The sequence below is a fragment of the Lepisma saccharinum genome, chromosome 6, assembly GCF_977018435.1.
Source record: "Lepisma saccharinum chromosome 6, izLepSacc3.1, whole genome shotgun sequence".
NCBI lineage: Eukaryota > Metazoa > Arthropoda > Insecta > Zygentoma > Lepismatidae > Lepisma > Lepisma saccharinum.
In genome coordinates this window covers 37186675-37204778 of record NC_139234.1, presented here as the reverse complement: position 1 = coordinate 37204778, position 18104 = coordinate 37186675, and the positions used below count along the sequence as shown (strand labels likewise).

The window sequence follows — 18104 nt, the reverse complement described above, 5'->3', positions numbered from 1 at the left end:
AAAGCACACGCGAATACGAGAATTGCACTTCGGTTCGCCAAATGACTTTATTTGTTTCTAATACTTAAGAAAATAATTTTCTTCCAATGTCATCTTTATTTTGCAAGAAAATTAAACTCTTCCAAACAATTAACTTTCGTCTAGGCTCCTACGTAGCCAAATACTTAGAGCTCTCGCCTTTCGTGCAAGTGGTTCAGGGTTTGATTCCCTGTGGAGAACCCCCAAAATTTCGACGTTGAGTATAATTATAAGGAGTTACTTGAAAAGACGAAGAAGCGGACTCTCGTCTCGAAAGCCATAAAACAATGGCGATGAGACTAGATATGCTGACACCTAATGATTTGATTTGGTTTGTTATTTAGCGTCGCTTCTCTTCCACTTTTGGCTAATCGCGACGATGAGGATGACATGATTAAATTGTTGAATACCCATCCCTAGGTGAGGATTCGACTCCTGGCGGTGTTACCCAATCAAAAAGCTACTCTGCCAGGCCCAGGCTTTTAGAGGGATGCAACGCCGTGGAGTCTTAGATTTTTAGACCATTTTCACCTGCCTCTCAATACTGGCATAGCCACTAGAAACAACACAACGCAGGGCAGACCTCATGAATTAAAATAGTTAAATATGAATAAATTTTAAGCTTATATCTTGCTTGTGTTTTCAGGCCTTACATCATTGTAAGCCTGCATTAATACACTTTGCAGGCTGCTTTGGATCGAAGAGAGCTTGCAAATGGACGGGCCCTTTACATGTGTTCGAGCAGTGTAACTGTAACCCCGTTACTTTTTCCCTCCCCAACTTTCCCCTAGCGCCGTCACTGCTGCAGTTGAATTTTTATATGATTTCATCAACGACAATATTTAAAATTTCCACTATTGGTTAATAAAACCTTGTTTGGATCACTTAATAACAGCGTGAATAACTAAATGCTTTTTTCTTTTCTTTATGGGACGTGGGCCCCGCAAATCTTTGATACCCATCCATGGATCCCCCCCCACACACACACAAAATGAAATAAATAATTGCGCCGCAACTGATGAATTTACACCTGAGAAAACAACATTTGATTGGGCAGTTTGTAAACCTAAATAAGACTGATTCTTCTTACCTGCTGTGCGATTTTTCTTCAATTCACTTTCAGTCTAGAGCAGAGGAACGTTCTGTCAAAAACCTAGGATACAACTACGTCCAGGAAAAGTCTCAAATTGCCAGCATGCATCTGAGCTGAGAGTTATCTTAGTCTTATGCAAGGGACTTTTTCTTGCAGTGTTGCTAAAACACCGTTTCATAAAGTCACTAACTTGTTATCCAAGATAATCACGTGGTTCTTGCTTGGTGGTTTAATTTAGGTCAAGCAGGCCTCATTCCATGAAAACATTTTCCAGTGACGGCGCCAGAGGGGCTGTTGCCCACAGTAAGAAAGAGAGACTCGATAAATAAATGCTCTTTTAGCTCAATACCTATGTCTTTTTATGGTATTTGGTTGCATATTAAATGTGATCCAGGGCTCGAAATGGATTCATTCACGAAGCGGAACGCTTTACTTGTTTACGTGGCGTTGTATTCCTTATTTCAAAGCTCTGATTGCTCAGTTTAGTATAAAAAATATGGAAAGCATGCCGCAAGAAAGATTTGATTTGAATTTGATTTCAGATGCCCAGCTCACATTATACCGTCAGGTTAATCAGGGAAAATATAAAATATGAAAGTATTAAAGGAAAAAGAATGACCATAAAAATAGATTCAGACGCCATCACATAGAAAGGAAGCCTGTGATAACATGTAACTATTAAAGAATATTAAACATTTATTTCACACTGAAAGGAAAAATGTAGTGAAATGCCAGAAAAATTATACGAACCGGAACGGTCCGTAGCCATGTCTGACCAGACGGAACGAATAGGTTCCATTTAGGGGCTATCCATCTACGAGTAAACAAAAACATATTGAACGGCACAATCGATTGTGGAACTGTAGCACAGCAACTTCCGGTTCACGGTGGCCGGGTAATTCAAGCGCGTACTTGTGGCCTTTCTTCTCGTTTTGTATGTCGGATGAAACGGATCATATAAAAGCACTTGACGACGAGGAGAATAAGAGATATCAGGGCAAAGTAGAGATCTTTCGATATCAATTGGATGAGCAAGTAGGAAGTAATACGGCGTAATTCCAGGATGAAATCCATTTGCTGACCGTCGTTGTATTTGGCGATATTTGTACCCTACATATTTAATAAAAAGTAATTTTTCCTACACAGCGAGAGCGCTTAAAGCATGCAAATCTTTGGATGCATACATTTATATTTTAAGTGAAAAAGTCCGAGATGTACGAACATATAAAAAGCGGAAAAAGGAGCTTTTTTCTTCTTTCTTCAGTCAGGGCGAGTCAGAGGTATGCGGCAATGCACACTTGCTGGTTTCGTTCCGGTTTGAATGCAGATATACAAAACGCTCATTATAATTGTAAGTCAATTTTCTGCTATTTGTGTTAGACATGACGATGAAAATGGAATAATGAAGTGGAAAAATTAATGATGGGACAAACACAATGACACACCATTGACTGACCAGTGTTCAAACCTAGGACCTCTTCTCTATCAATGTTGAAGAGATTTCCATTGCAAAAGACGAAAATTATTAATAGTATCCGCACTTAGTTTTCTGGTTACACAAAAAATTATTTCCTCTGGTTGGTTACACATTTTTTTATTTTATTATTATTTTTTTTTTGTTTACACAAAAATTTAATACAGTTCGTGTGTTCTTCAAGAACGTAACGTATAACCTAGCTGACTATGACCATAGACATATTCTATGTCTATAGCATGCCAATTGACCAAGCAACTTGTACAAGTTGGTTGTACTATTATACAGAAAAGTAAAAGTTATCTCTGTAGATGGGGATGTCATTTTGTAAATATTTGTATATTTTCTGACTGTATTTGTGGATTAGGCTTAGTCATTCTAGTAATATACAAGTAGCTGGTGCAGAAGATTAACCCACGACATGACCCACCGAATTTCCTTTGTGCGCTTCGCCCACCGAACTTCCCTTGTGCGCTTCGCTCACGTGCGTCTCGTCCACGGAATCTTCGTCTTAGCCCAGTCTCATTTTTCTCATTGTGTATACATTATACATGGTCTAATCCAGCAACATAGAGGCACCATAATGAATAAATAAATTGTCTCTGAAATGTGCTGCGCTCCTTTTTGCACCAACAATTGTGTCCATGCATTTAAGGCAAAATTGTTTAGCAGCAAGATCCTGAAGTACTTGGTAATTTACAATGCATTACAGAAAACAACACAATTGCGAGCGAAGCGAGCAAGAAAATATTTAGATCCAAATTTTTGCAAACTGAAAACAATATTGATTTAATATGGCAGAAAATATTTCATGGACCGCCATGTCATTCTTTTACATTTTTTTCATTTCGGCGCCCAGGACCAATTCCCGCCGCCCCTAACTACGGCTCTGAACTTGTCAAGACTGTAAGCAAAGCAAATATTGCGATCGAAGCGAGCAAAAAAATTACGAAATGTACTTTTATTTGTACAATATTTGATATCAAGGGGGGTCAGTTGCCCCTATGTGCCCCTGCAGGTGGAAGAAATAATGCAAGAAAGACGTAAAAACAAATTCCATCTTGAGTTTTTCTCCTGCTACTCTTAGATTCTACTAGCCTTGCTTTCTTTTACCTCAATGTTTGCCCCCTAGAATTTATTTCCGTCCAAGGTTGGGGAGGGGCAATAATAGTATAATGTCGTTTAATAACGGCAATAAGATTCCTCTCCACTAAATTTCTAGGTGAAAGTATAATAATATAGGGACATAGACGTCTGGAAGGGGGGACAAGAATGGCCACACCTCCTCCTTAGAAACCGAATGTCAACCTAAAAGTATATATTTCACACATATGATTTGATTTCAGTCATGGTAATTTGCGATAATTTCAAATTCAAGTGGTGTTTTTTGAGGGGGAACACTATTATCGGGGTAATATGCCCTATGAAAAAATACCTTGCTTGTCCCTCCGTGGAAAAATGACGTCCATGATTAGAGGGGGGAGGGCAATTACCCCCTTTCCCCCCGTACGCACGCCTATGTCTTGGCCTCACAACGAATACGCGGCCGAACGTACCACCGACAAAACGTACTTAATACCACCTGCCGGCTACCTGCGAAGGGTCTTCTAATGAGACTAGAAATATTTGCGATGCGACAAAACGTACAACTTGATGGTTTTGCTGATTTCCATCACACTTTATCCACGCTTTGGACTGGCAAATTACTATATAATGCATATATAACTATTTTGGCGTGTTTAAAATCAGCTGTGGTTAGGTTGTCGTCCACATTTTCTCTTTTGTTTTATCTTTTCGTCTCTTTTTCGCTTTTCGTGTCAGTTATGTCAGTTCTAACATAACCTAGCCTAACCTAACCTATCCTAACCTCACCTAACCTAACCTACCCTAACCTAACCTACCCTAACCTAACCTAACCTACCCTAACCTTTGTCGTGTAGGTTGCCTCGAGTATCGTTGTAAATCTTGGTAATTGGCGTGTCTTCCTCTCGATCCCCTTTCTTCGCCTCTTGCATACGCTTCTTCACATCTAACTGAGCATCATTCGGGACTCCAGAAACGTGATCACAAGACGGGCCACTAACCACTTTATTCTCTTTTGATTTTAAGTTCAAGCGTTTTCCTTGACGTGGTACGTTTTGTCGCGGAGTAAATATCTTGAAGGTAGGTGTTTATCTGAGTGGTACGTTTCGTCGCGAGAACCCAAGTGGTACGTTTTGTTGCTGGTACGTTCTGTCGGGATACCCTCACAACAGGTCTCTTACCATCAGGTTTCCCAACAACGATACTGTAAACCTTTCAATTCTCACCCGTGCAAGCTACATGATCTACCAACGCAGTCTTATTAATTTAATTGTACTAATTATATCAGGGGGTGCAGTTGCGTATCCAGGGGAGCACACGCTACCCCTGTGAACCAGTTATTGTAAGCGATTTGTTTATGTTGATGTGCGAGAGAACCGAGCGATACTGCGGCGAATAGGGGGGAGGCGAGTGCCCCTGCACTATGCTAGACCTTATCTACAAAGGGAAATATACTGTCTTTGATCCTCCCCCCCAGTTTTGGCACCTTGCCCCCCCCCTCTATTTTGGGACCCAATCGCTGCCACTGCTAAAGCATGTTACTCACTGAGACGGAGAAACACGGCAACAGAACTTATGTTGTCTGCTTCTATTGAAATCAAATAGTGTAACGCCCACTACAGCGAAACGCTCGGAACGGAAGCACCGAATTTCCGTGCCAGAAACCTACAGGTTTCTAGGGTGGAAATTTTCCGTTGGCCGCCTCTCCAAATGCCCTCTCGTGTAATTCCGCGTCCCTTCGTTTAGCTCCGACAGGCGTCATTCTCCTCCCCGCTGTAGCCGAGCTTGGAAAATGTTCCGCCCGGCGGCGTGGTTCAGAGCGTGGCGGCGCGTTTCCGACGTTTCGGTCGGACTTAAGCTTATTATTGAGTGTAGAGTGTAGTGGTGTTTTGAAAATCAGAATCGGTCGAAATCAAGAAATGCGTGTTGGTTGAGCGTTTTGATGAATCATTATGTATGCATATATTGTTGCAGTAACTCCACTATGAGAGTTACAAATATTCTGAGTGTTGATCAAGTTAAAAGTATTACTTAAAAAGAGTACACTGGATAGACGTTGTATAATATTTATAGCATGTACATCTTTTTACAATTTTGTTATGTAAATACTATTGTGTTAACGATATATGTTGTAATCATTCTATTGAATATACTTTATTCTCTGTTTTCATCAGTCCGAGGTTCAGGAATTGAATTGAAAATGTAGACTCGCGATTATCCGAGCTAATTGGGACCGAGACTACCTCGAATACGGAATGATTACATAACAGTAACTTCAAATGAAATAGGTTAGCTGTAATTGGTAAAAAGCCAAAAATGCCAAAATTTCCGATTTGTTTAAAGAAACAACACAAAAACCGGCTTTTTATTGGAAAAAAACCGTCCAATCAAAAAAGCTGGCTTTTTTGCAACTCTCGCCATAACATATTTTGTACACTCCCCCCCACCTCTCGGTAGTCTGATTCTTGGATACACCAAAGTATGTGCCTCCTCAGGGAATGCAACCATGAAAACTGATCACAAAGCAACAGCCTTAACTATTACACCCTCCTGGAAGAATAGAATCAAACTGTTGGACAAATATTTTAGAACAGATTATGTTAACAGAATTGTTAAATAGTTTTTGATTCAGTCAACTATTTCCTGTCACAGTTATTTCTGGAGCAAGGGTGCGCATAAAATCACAGAATGGGAGGAAATAGCAGAGCAAAGCAGAACATGCTGATGTAAAGGCTAATAACTGCAGACGCTTGCCCCCCTCCAGGCAATCCATTTCTCTCTCGGGTGGTGGAGCCATCTCACGTTACTACTTGCGCAGAGACTTGTTTTTGTTCACTTGCTCCAGAGATAGTTGGGGCAGTATCAAGCAATACAAATTGAATGTTACAATGGATTACTACTAGGAGAGAAAAATATTTAATTTTTAATACATATATTTTTAAACATAACCTGAAAATCCTAATAAAACCCAGTTTTGCCCTGGATTTATTGGGTTTTATGTATCTTAAAAAAACCGGGCAAAATGCTGCTACTGTACATACATGTTCATGAAAATTAATTGCCCTAATTACTTGGTATGGAAAATTTTTGTTCTTGGTCTGGAAAACCTGGAAAAATCAGGGAATTTTGTTTTCACAAAATAGTCATGTGCCTCTTTGCCTTAAAAGAAAATGAAGTAACATGTGCAAATAAACGCATGGCATGTTGGCTGCAATGGGAAGGCAAGGAATTTTCACTTCTAAATTGAGATAATGCTTTATTTTCAATTATTTAAAAATTGAAAGCATTTATTTCACTTTCCAACACAAAGAGCACAATGAACCAAACATTTTCTTTTCTCTCCACATTTTCCAGCAGGCAGTGGCAAGTGCCGTCATGCCCTCACCTGTGCGCATTGCAGCGATCCTGCTAGATCATTACAAAGTTACGCATATGTTCTTTTTATCATCATTGTTGAATAGTATTGCGTAATCTTATCTGCTCTGTTATCGCTTCTGCATAGGATTTCACTGCTATGCTTGGTAGAGAAAGAAGTTCTACCATATCTCACTAGGGAGCGTTACTGTTCTCATAGTTCATTGTTAACCTGTATAGATGGCACTCAATGTTGCGCTGCGTTCAGAATTGTATATAAGCAGCAACGAGGCCCCAGCCAGTGGGTTCTGTGTTGACTCTTCGAAGACCCTTGGTTGAGCTCTGCTCCCGCAAATAGCCCAGCATTGCAAGCACATGGGTGCTTAGTGATACAAGAGGGCTTTTTACGGTGTGGCCTACTCTGGTAGATTATACGAGTGATAGCAATATTTCTCGGCCTACCAGGTAGATTATATGAAGGGTGATATTCATCGATAGTTAATTTTCATTAAGGGTAAAATAAGCAGTTGTTAATTACTGTCTTTAGTTTAGCTTTATTAAATTATTAATTAAAGTAAATAACATTAACTAAGCCTTATCTATTATGAGCTTATAATAAATTTCTTTTGCTTGTTGATATTACTCTTTGGTTAATAGGAAGGCAGATTTAAATGTTCCTTGAGTCGCTAAATTGATGCCCTATTGTCCCCTATGTCAACACAGTTGTATTCCAATGCCCTAAAAGAAAAATAAGGTCCCTTACCCCCTCCCCTCTGGTTTCTTTAAAGAGGAAAAATTGAATGGTCCCTGTCCTCCCTCTCCAAGATGCAAGCAGAGGAGCTTCGAACCTGGAACTTCAGGAACGACAAAGTGCAGTGAGATCATATCAGAAGATATTGTGAATTTGTTATATGCGGATATCTACATTTAACCCCATTGTAATAAACTTATTAAGTCGAAGCGAACTATCATTACGTATACCAGAACAGTGGCGTACGCAAGGGGGGGTTACGGGGTTTAACCCCCCCCCCTTGAGCTTGTGAAATATTATGAAAAATGCTGTGGAAAAATTTTCAATGGCCAATTTACCACAGTCAAAGATCTGGGACAATACTATTACTATTACTACATCTACTACTACCACTAATAATAATAATAATTTGAATTATTATTTCCATGTAGCATGGAGAAAAGCACCGCATTCCAAGCACACGCGTCTTTCAGAGTGATGCCTTTAAAATAAGCACAAGTTTTTGAAAGTGAAATATGAGGGTAACTATGATTTAAAAGAGAAATAAAATGTTTTGTATTTCAGTTGCAACAATGTTCAATACTCTGGCGTACGCAGTTTTTTTTGGGGGGGGGAGGGGCCGGAATAGTAAATGTGGATAACACATGGCTTCGTTTTGGAGGGCAGGATGCATAATAAAATATTTCGTATTTTTGGAGCTTTTCAGTCTATTAAAATTGTATTCAAAGACAAAAATGGTAATCGGGACTCACTTTAAAAGAGGTTTCGTAATAAGTTAGCAGCCTCCCCTTAATATTATACCTTTGATTTTTTAAAGTTTTTAACGGATTTTTATTTGAAAATTCTGATTTTCTCAAAATTTTGGTAGGGGCTGTAGCATCATCGGTAGAGGCATGCATATTTCGTTTTTGACAAAAAGAAAACGAAATTTGAAATAACACATTGCAATGTTAATTCTAAAGGTTTCTGAAAGGTGTGAGGAGCATTTTCCTACCCTGTTTTGTCACGAAATGATGCGAAATGAACTGCAAAATGCGAAATAGACTCTTAAACACGAAATTTACCGTTTATATACCGACGCGACACTTTCTGAAGTCTGAAGTATCCTGTGTATTATGCAATTCACGGAAAATTGATTAATTTTGCTGTAAATATTTGAAAAGCAAAAATGGACTCCTCTATACAGGAATAAACTTAATATTCTGGTAATGATTTAATGTGCTATTAGAAGGGATATGTTTATTTTGTGTAATAGTGCGATTATATTCACATTTTTAAAACCAAAATGTAATTTTATATACCGCTTTTTCACCGCTATAACAGCGAAATTTCATTTCATTTACAGCTTTTGAACCCGAAATTGACTCTGTTTTTATACTGAAATTTTGCTTTTTTATTTACCAAAAGTATGTGCCTCTAACCATCGGCCATGCCTCTACGTACGCCAGTGTTCAACGAACATGTATTTTTTTTTGTGTGAACAATGAGAATTAACTAAAGAAAGTTCTTGGTTCGTTGTTAGAGGCTAATGTATAGACAAAGGCTAGCCGGACAAGAATACAGTCACCAGTCTGCCTTCCCATTGTATTATTTACCGCTGCACGTTTGAATGTCTCTCTTTAAAATGTCTCACCTTGTTGACTAGAGAATTATTCAAACGACAATAAGCTTAGCTATTGGAAAATGTTTTGTTGGTAAGAACAGTGAGACAATCCAGATGTGAATTATCGGGGACATTTATGCGGGGAAGAAGCTGGAAAAATTCCAACCAATTTCGGGAATCAAATCCGGATCTCCCGCGTGATTGTCAGATGCTGTACCGACCAGACCACCGCAGCTTCTTGGATGAGTTCCGTCCTTTAATTATTTCAATTTATTTTAATATATTTTCTTGTTTTATGGATTTTCTTCACCCTTAAAATGTCTCACCTCGTTGACCAGACAAAAAACAAAAACAAAAACAAAAAAAATGCTCCCAGGATTTGATAAAAATTGAATGATTAGAAAGTAATTTCTTTCTATTGTTTTCATAAATGGTATATTTATGTAGATCTCTACTACATAATAGTAGTAGTGGTATTAGTAGTATTATTAGTAGTAATTCAGCTAATTAATTAATTATAAATATTATTAATTAATTGTTATTATTATTATTTAATTAAAGTATAATAAATCAAAGGTAATGTGAATTTGGAGAAAGTTTTAGAAATAACCCCCCCCTTTGACGAAATCCTGCCTACGCTACTGTACCAGAACCCTGAGTGTATAAGATCACCATCTCCGGCTACAATAGAGTTAACATCATGGGTAAATCTGAATATTGATGACCGTCACAACGTCGAACCCGGTATGTTGCAGTTATTAACGCTGGTCAAGTGCGTTTCAGATATATTGTGTTTGCCACGTCGAAGCCGGAGCGTTTCAGATAGTGGGACCTGTTTCTGATTTTTACCGCCACTGCAACGTGGGCGTGTGTGGGTCATATCAGCCTATGGTCAGATATAAATTTGGGACTTAATGTATTTTTTTTTCCTTTGCTTCCTCTGAAAAGTTGGAAAAAATAAAATGTCATTATGTCAGGGAACTGACTAGATAAAAAGAGGAAGGCAATTTTTACTAAATCTATATCTTTTTAAACTGACAATAACTTTAATTTAATAGGGTGCCAGTAATTTCACAGTGCACCACGACGTTAACACTTTTCTATTTTTATCTGTTTTGCTTGTTCAGCAACCCATTTGTCCTTAGCACCCAGGCAACCACCCTACGTGGACCCCCCTATCTTTCACAACTCTCTTTCTAATGTATAATTTCTTTTACAAAGTTAAGAACTCTTAGAGCCACAAAAATGGTCACATACATCAACTGTAAACGTGAATGAATACTTGTCATTTTATATCGAATACTTGGATTAGTAAATTTTATATTGGTACTTATGAATATCTGTTGGAAGAACTTATACCTACACACAGTGTCACTGCTTTTCTAATCACCAATTTCGGTTTATTTCTGTCTGGTTTCATTTTCGTTTTCAAAATCCCTTTTCTTCAACCACTTTTGTAGTAAAGTATCAGACATTGTTAGACTAAGCAGAACGACAGCACATGAGACTGACCTAAGTCACTTGACTAATCTTTTCTCTACCACTCCAATATCATCCATCTCGCCCAAGTTGCATAATTCACTACAAGGAGTCGAACTTGCATCTTTGAATTTCTTCCTTTACTTTTATCGTACATTTTTCATATGAAAGAATCGAAAGGAAAATGCAACAAAATGTAAATGTCATTGACTCAGGGGTTGAATTTACAAATCTGTAATGTATTTAAGAAATACATATTTAGGTATTCAAACGCTGAACTGTCAACACTGTGTGTGGTATGTTCTCCCAGGAAGGAGGGCGAGAGGTCAGTTTGACATTTTCCAGATGGCAGTGTCCCTTCTTTGGAGCTGACCGAAGCCTTGTCAAGGGGGCTGGTGTTACCTGGAAAATTACGATGCTGCACATTTCACCCACCCTACTTCCTTGACACTTTGGTTTTAATTGATCGAAAGGTCCATTTGACTACTCTTCTTGTAGAGCTACAAATCATTCCTTTCTGTTAATGTTGAAGTATTGTCATTCTATTGTCGATATAAAAATTCATATTTACACCACCCCCCTACAGGGGTGGTTCCACTTTTCTGCTTGGGGTGGGGTGTTCGTCAAAATTTGGGAGGGTGTTAGGGGTGTGTAGATAAGTCACTGTTTAAGTCCACAGGGTGGGTATAGTTTTAGCTCGTGTTAAGCAATGAATTAATGTTGGTTTGTGTTAAAAATTGAATAATGAAGTTTTTAACAGAGATATTTTATTTTCTTGTTTGAGGCCTGTCTTCAATTTTTTTTAAAGAAAAGTTGAGGGCATATCTCCGTTTTAAATTATGGGTAAATATAGGCCTATGTGCTGAAGTGCCCATAATATTAAAATTATTGAATCAATCAATCTTCCAAAACTGCTCAGCAGAAAATCCATCTTTTCCTTTGGCTCAGGTGCTAACAGCCCTAAACCTTGCCTGCGTAACCTAACAAGGAAAGCATTTAGGACTCTTCATACCTACATCATATGATACATTAGCAGTAGCACTTCTTACTGGAACACATTCTGGTATTTTTACAACTCCATCCATAGTGTGCAGAAGAAAAAAACACTAGTTGCCCGCATGAAAATAAATGCATACCGGGATGAGCGTGATGTACACCAACAAGTAAAGGATGTTTGCATCAGTGTAACAGACAAGCCCAGGTCATAGATCAGGCACATGTGCAGTTTAAAACCTGGTGAATATAGCTGAATCACCTGGTGAAGCCAGTTAATAAGTTAACTTAAACATAGGAATGATAATAATAATGACCCATGGTGCAACAGCCCAAGAGGGTAAGGGCCTACCTAGCAACTGCCAGCTTCACTCCCACATGCATCTGCAGAGGTGGGCTGTGTGATCAGCACAATGATCCTTCAGTCGTTGTAGGTTTCTATGAACGGGTTATGCTACTCATTCATATCACCCCAATTTTTTTCATGATGGTGGGTGGCAACTGGTCCCATATACAGGCCAAAACTCTCAGGAGAAAAGTGGTTACATTTCCTAGAGGAGACTTGAACCAGTGGGTAACCCGAGCCCAAAGCCTGACAACTTACACTACACAGCCACAGTGCATGACTGGAACAATAACAAGTTAAGTAACAAATTTCAAGAACTAATAGGAATGACTTTGAAATTTCATTTTGTTATTTAAAGACAACTTTTTAATCAAGAAATAATTAGTTTTGAAAATTAATGGTACAATTTTCAGTAGGTGATCAAACGAGGGCAACTTGTGTTGTCCTGAAATTTAATATCAATGACATCTCACTGTATCTGATGAGTAGACTTCGCATTTTAGGTTTTTAACCTATTTTTTCCTTTGCAGGTAAATAAGAAATAACAAGTTATGTCATCGTTTCATTAAAAAATGCAACAACTGACTAAGTTTTATAGTGCCTAAAATAACCTATTTTGCTTGTTAGTACCTATTTTAGGTTTAAGTGCCTAAATTAAATCTTTTTTTAGGTTTTTATAATTTTTTTAGGCTTTACAGGATTTTTATACCTCACAGAGGTATTTACTAGGTTTGGTGGTGAAATAATTCAAAGACTGGCGTGTTTGAAACATGTCGATTTCCCTCCCTCCAAGTCTATGATGTTTATCAAAGCTTTAAAGGAAACCAAAATATCTGACGTCACTGTTACCTGCCGACAGTGGCGGCAAAAGGGGACAGTTCCCTCCTACTTTTTACCCCTGCACTATAGACTGTTAATGCTAATCCTTGCCTACTAAGAAAAGCAAACTGTCCTTGCCCCCCCCCCCTCCTCCTCATTCTCAATTTTGGCATCCAATCGTCTCAACTGCCTGCACCGTCCTAAGTGCTAATTTCTGATCTGTGTGGCCTTGCTCACTTTCGCGTCAGTTTGGTCCTTTTTGGCATTCAAGCTTTGCGAAGTAATATTTCAGCATTCAAATTAGCACTACTGACTATATTTCTGTTGAAAGATAATTTTCAGCACATAAAATGATCCTCACAGACAAAAGGTGGAGTTTGAGTGTGGATAACGCAAAAAGTTTCATGGTGGTCACTAGAACCATGATAAAATTCAAGTATAATTCCTGTTTATCGAGGTGAGTTTTCCAAAAATTCAAGAATACAAGCAGATGTTTTCGCTATTCCAACCTTAGGTAGTACCGACTTTCACCCTCCCTTCCACACACAAAATTATTGACAATATAAAGGGTTTGTATGATTCCAATGTATCAAAAAATTTACCTAATTAACTTCAAGATATATATATATATATATATTATTTTGTAATAATCTTCCGCTTGTCAGATAAATTGTTCTGTAAAAGATATTAACAAAGTAAACGGATTGAGAAAACTTTGTTTTATTTTGTGTGTAGCTTTCTTTTCGATCCTCAAAAAAATGAATGAAATAAAAGCTAAACTGAGAGAAACTTGCCTCAGGACATTTATAAACATATATAAATTTAATGGGATAAGGATTAATAAAAGTTGCAATTTTTCACGTCTACGGAGAAAAAAAATGGAAAACATTTGCTTGTACCTTATTTCATGTCTTGCCAAAATTCATGAATAATTTCCAGAGCCAATAATTCACGCATAATTTCCGGTGCCAATAATTGACGTGTAATTCCCAGAATTCAAGGAATTCCAAGTGACTAGCCACCCTGATATTGTGCAGCAAATTATACATATGTAATTAATTTTTCATATCAACAAGTAACTTTTTCTAACAGCACAAGTGCAGCATTATAATAATTTGTAGATAATTTTGAAAACTATATAAAGAAATTAAAATCTGTTTACAAAATTAATATTTGGTTATTACGGTTCTTGTGAAATTTTGTTTTTAACGATTGTATATAATCAGTATTTTTCAGGAATTTTGTAACAAATTAAGTCTTTTTGCAACCTTTTTCAGGATTTTTCGAACCTAATTTAAGGTTTTTAGAACCTATTTTCGGATTTTTAGAACCTATTTTCAGATTTTTAGAGCCTATTTTCAGATTTTTAGAGCTATTTTCGGATTTTTAGAACCTATTTTCAGATTTTTAGAGCCTATTTTCAGATTTTTAGAGCTATTTTCGGATTTTTAGAACCTATTTTCAGATTTTTAGAGCCTATTTTCGGATATTTAGAGCCTATTTTCAGATTTTTAGAGCTATTTTCGGATTTTTAGAACCTATTTTCAGATTTTTAGAGCCTATTTTCGGATTTTTAGAGCCTATTTTCGGATTTTTAGAACCTATTTTCAGATTTTTAGAGCCTATTTTCAGATTTTTAGAGCCTATTTTCGGATTTTTAGAACCTATTTTCAGATTTTAGAGCCTATTTTCGGATTTTTAGAACCTATTTTCAGATTTTTAGAGCCTATTTTAGGATTTTTAGAACCTATTTTCAGATTTTTAGAGCCTATTTTAGGAATCTAAAAGCACACTTTTTAAGACCTAAAAATCCGAGGTCTACTGATGAGAACACACTACAGCATTTTCAAATTCATTCATATATATATTTAAATAGAACTACATGTTCAACAGTTTTCTAATGGCCAGAGCAGCTTTTCAATTGGGCGATGCAATGTTACATTCTGGCTTTTGAACTTGAGCCCGTTACTTCTTATTTTCTAGTAGCTCCCCAATTGTCCTCAGGATGCTGGGTCAGTGCCGAAATCTTGAGGGCTCCCAATCGAAACCGTGATCACATGCACCAAAGGCGACAGCACTAACAATTTGGCTACACAGAAACGCAACTACGTATATACATGGTTGCCAAAAGGCCATCTTTTTTTTAATGGAATTTTTTTCCAGATAGAAAGTCAGCTTTATGGGGGAAAGTGAAAATTTTTGCTTTTTACCAAATTTTTACCTTTGGAACTAGCTATATAATTTTATGTGATGTAGGTAGCAGCCAAAAGACACATATTGTCAATTTCTTATACTTACTAATTTGTAAATTGTGTATGTGCCTATTTAGTGGCTTAGTGGTAAGACTGGTCTTTTAATCAAGGGGTACCAGGTTTGATTCTCAATGGACACATATTGCATAGTGATTCGAATTCCATTTTAAAACTGTAGGTCCAGTTCTAATTAGCCTATCTGAGCATGAAATGAACTTTAAAAAAAAAAAAATCATGTGTTTATGCCGTGGATGGCAGAAAAAAATGAAGCACATGTTAATATTAAACTATTATGTGTTTCAGGACAATTAAAAACTATACTATTCATAATACATATGCATTTGTTAGCAGGGAATATGGCCAGAATCATCCTCCAATAATTCAGAGATAGTGGGACAAGGGGGACATATTGTCTTTTGCTAGCAGCTATACCGTTATTGCAATTTGTAAATAATAGAGTTCATCATTTTCAGATTGTTACAAAAGATGGAGAATATCCACTTGTATCAAGCAGTCTACAGTGGAACACAGAAAATATTGTTGTTGGTTTCAGTCAGTAGAATTTTCGCAGGGGTGCACCCAAGATGATTCCAGGATGCAGGTTGCATCCACATAACTTTAGGAGGGGAATTTCCTGTAATGGAAATGTGACTGAATAGTTGATTCAGTATTAGACAGAAGTTGAATATGTCACATTTATTACTTATTCTTGTTAATATCAATAACCCATGGTGCAAAAACCCGTGCAGGCCAAGGACTATCTACTGACTGCCAACCTGACTCCCACATGCCTAAGCAGAGGTGAATGATCATTCAACCAGTTACAGGGTGATGTCTGGTCAGCACGACGAATCCCCAGTCATTGTATGCTATATATGACCGGGTTACACTACTCTTTCATAACTCTCCAATTTCCTCACGATGGTGGATGACCATATATAGGCCAAAATCCCAGGATTACGCTTGCTCTCAGGAAACTCAAACCTGTGTGCATACCTTAATCCGAGCCTAAAGCCTGCATGGGCTTTGAACTGCATGGCCACAGTGCGGGACTACCAGTATTCTTGTTTATAGCAACTTAAAAAGTCCCAAAGGAATCATGTATTATTTAGGACGAAAATATCCAGCTTTTACGTATCACTATTTAGTTGTAAAATGTCGAGGCTACTCCAAGGGGAGATTAAGCATTAAAACTAGAAGGCTACCATAGCCAGCTTATGCATATCAATTTATTCTTGAGGTATTTAAAGGTAATCAAGAATTAAAGTTAATGGGAGGGAGGTACATCCAATGTTGGGATATTATATCATATGTAGTTGTAAATCATCATAAGTACCTCATGGGGGATTGAGCATTCAAGTTAATGGGAGGGAGGTACATCCAATGTTGGGATATTAATATCTTTCCGTCAGTATTTTTGGTTTGAAAAGACATCTTTCCTGTCCCAGTGGAATCAGGTCCATGAAATGGAAATATGAAGAAATGTAATAACCATCAAAATCGATGTAATTTATCTGGGTTAACTGTCTAGTGAATCAATTTGTTTTTGGCAGGGTATAAGAAATGAATCATCACACCCTCATTCTTTTCCTCGACCATATTCTTATTCAAATTTATCTTTGTATTATTGTTGAACTTATATATTTTGAAGTTGCGTTAACCAGAAGGAAATATGTGCTTTTGTTTGAAGCATCTCCCTATCTCCATCAATAAAAAATCTCAACCAGATAACAATGATTGTCATGATTAATCGGAGAAAAGTTCATGCATTTTCAGACTTTACAGTGGTTACAATATATTTTTGTGGGGGTATTAGGTTTGAACAAATTTAGGGGAAACTACTTCCAGCATTTTGGGAGAAGGAGGGTATAGGCACCCCTGGGTTAAATTAACCCAAATTTTTGAAAGAGGCAACAATAAAGTAAAGGAATCTTGATAAGGAAGAGTGATGTTGTTTAGTCCCAAGAACTATACAAATGTGTACAGTATTTTCACAACCAACATTGCTTTCAACCTTTTTTTTTAAGAGATTTTGTTGTGAAATTACCATTCCTGAAAACTCAGTTTTCCTCCCCCATGAGGTCTAATTTTTATTAGTAGTTAGTAAGTGCAAAGTTAATGCACAAGATGTACTTGTCTCAATGCCTGGCCAAGTGCCCTTTTGCAGTTTCCATTCATTAAATGAGGATTTTTCAATTTTATCACTTTTACAACTATTTAATAATAATTTCTTATTTTGTTCCAATTATTATTTCTCATTTGATTTATTATAAAATATTTGCTAATTTTAGAGACCCGCACGTAACACGTTTCACGGTTTTCATTAGTATATCCTACATTTTCTGATGAAACTCAGTTGTATTGGTTTCTCTTTCACTTGGAATTTCTCCATTGTATTTCAATGTCTTACTTCTAATGTATGATATTCAGCGAATAACATTCCCCACAATTCATTGAACGAAATCATGCTCCGCTGCCATATTTCGGGCAAACAGATCAGATCCTGTATTTAAAACATGACAGGTAAGCATTGTATGTATGATCTTTTGCCTAGGTGATCCAATATATGATTATCATGATGTGAAGAATGTGTGTGTAAAGTATTGCAAATTTCTTGCTGTAAGAAGGCTTCTGATATGCTTTCTTTAACACGTGTGAATCTGTTTGCCCAAGTTGATACCGTTTCTTACCAAAGTGCACGGCGGGATGATGTCAAGTTGAATATCATCCACTTACTTCATTTATACATGTAATGGTTATTTATACACTTCTCACAATTAATCCAAAAGTCAGGACAATGTTAAATTTAAAAAATATATAAATGGAAAATTATAAAATT

General features: G+C 37.2%; 1 protein-coding gene across 1 annotated transcript in view; it reads left to right on the top strand.

Annotated features, from left to right (window-relative positions):
• Positions 1–18104, top strand: part of Diap2 (Death-associated inhibitor of apoptosis 2) — a 328461-nt gene that overhangs the window by 95490 nt on the left and 214867 nt on the right. The gene's annotated exons all lie outside the window — the stretch shown is intronic.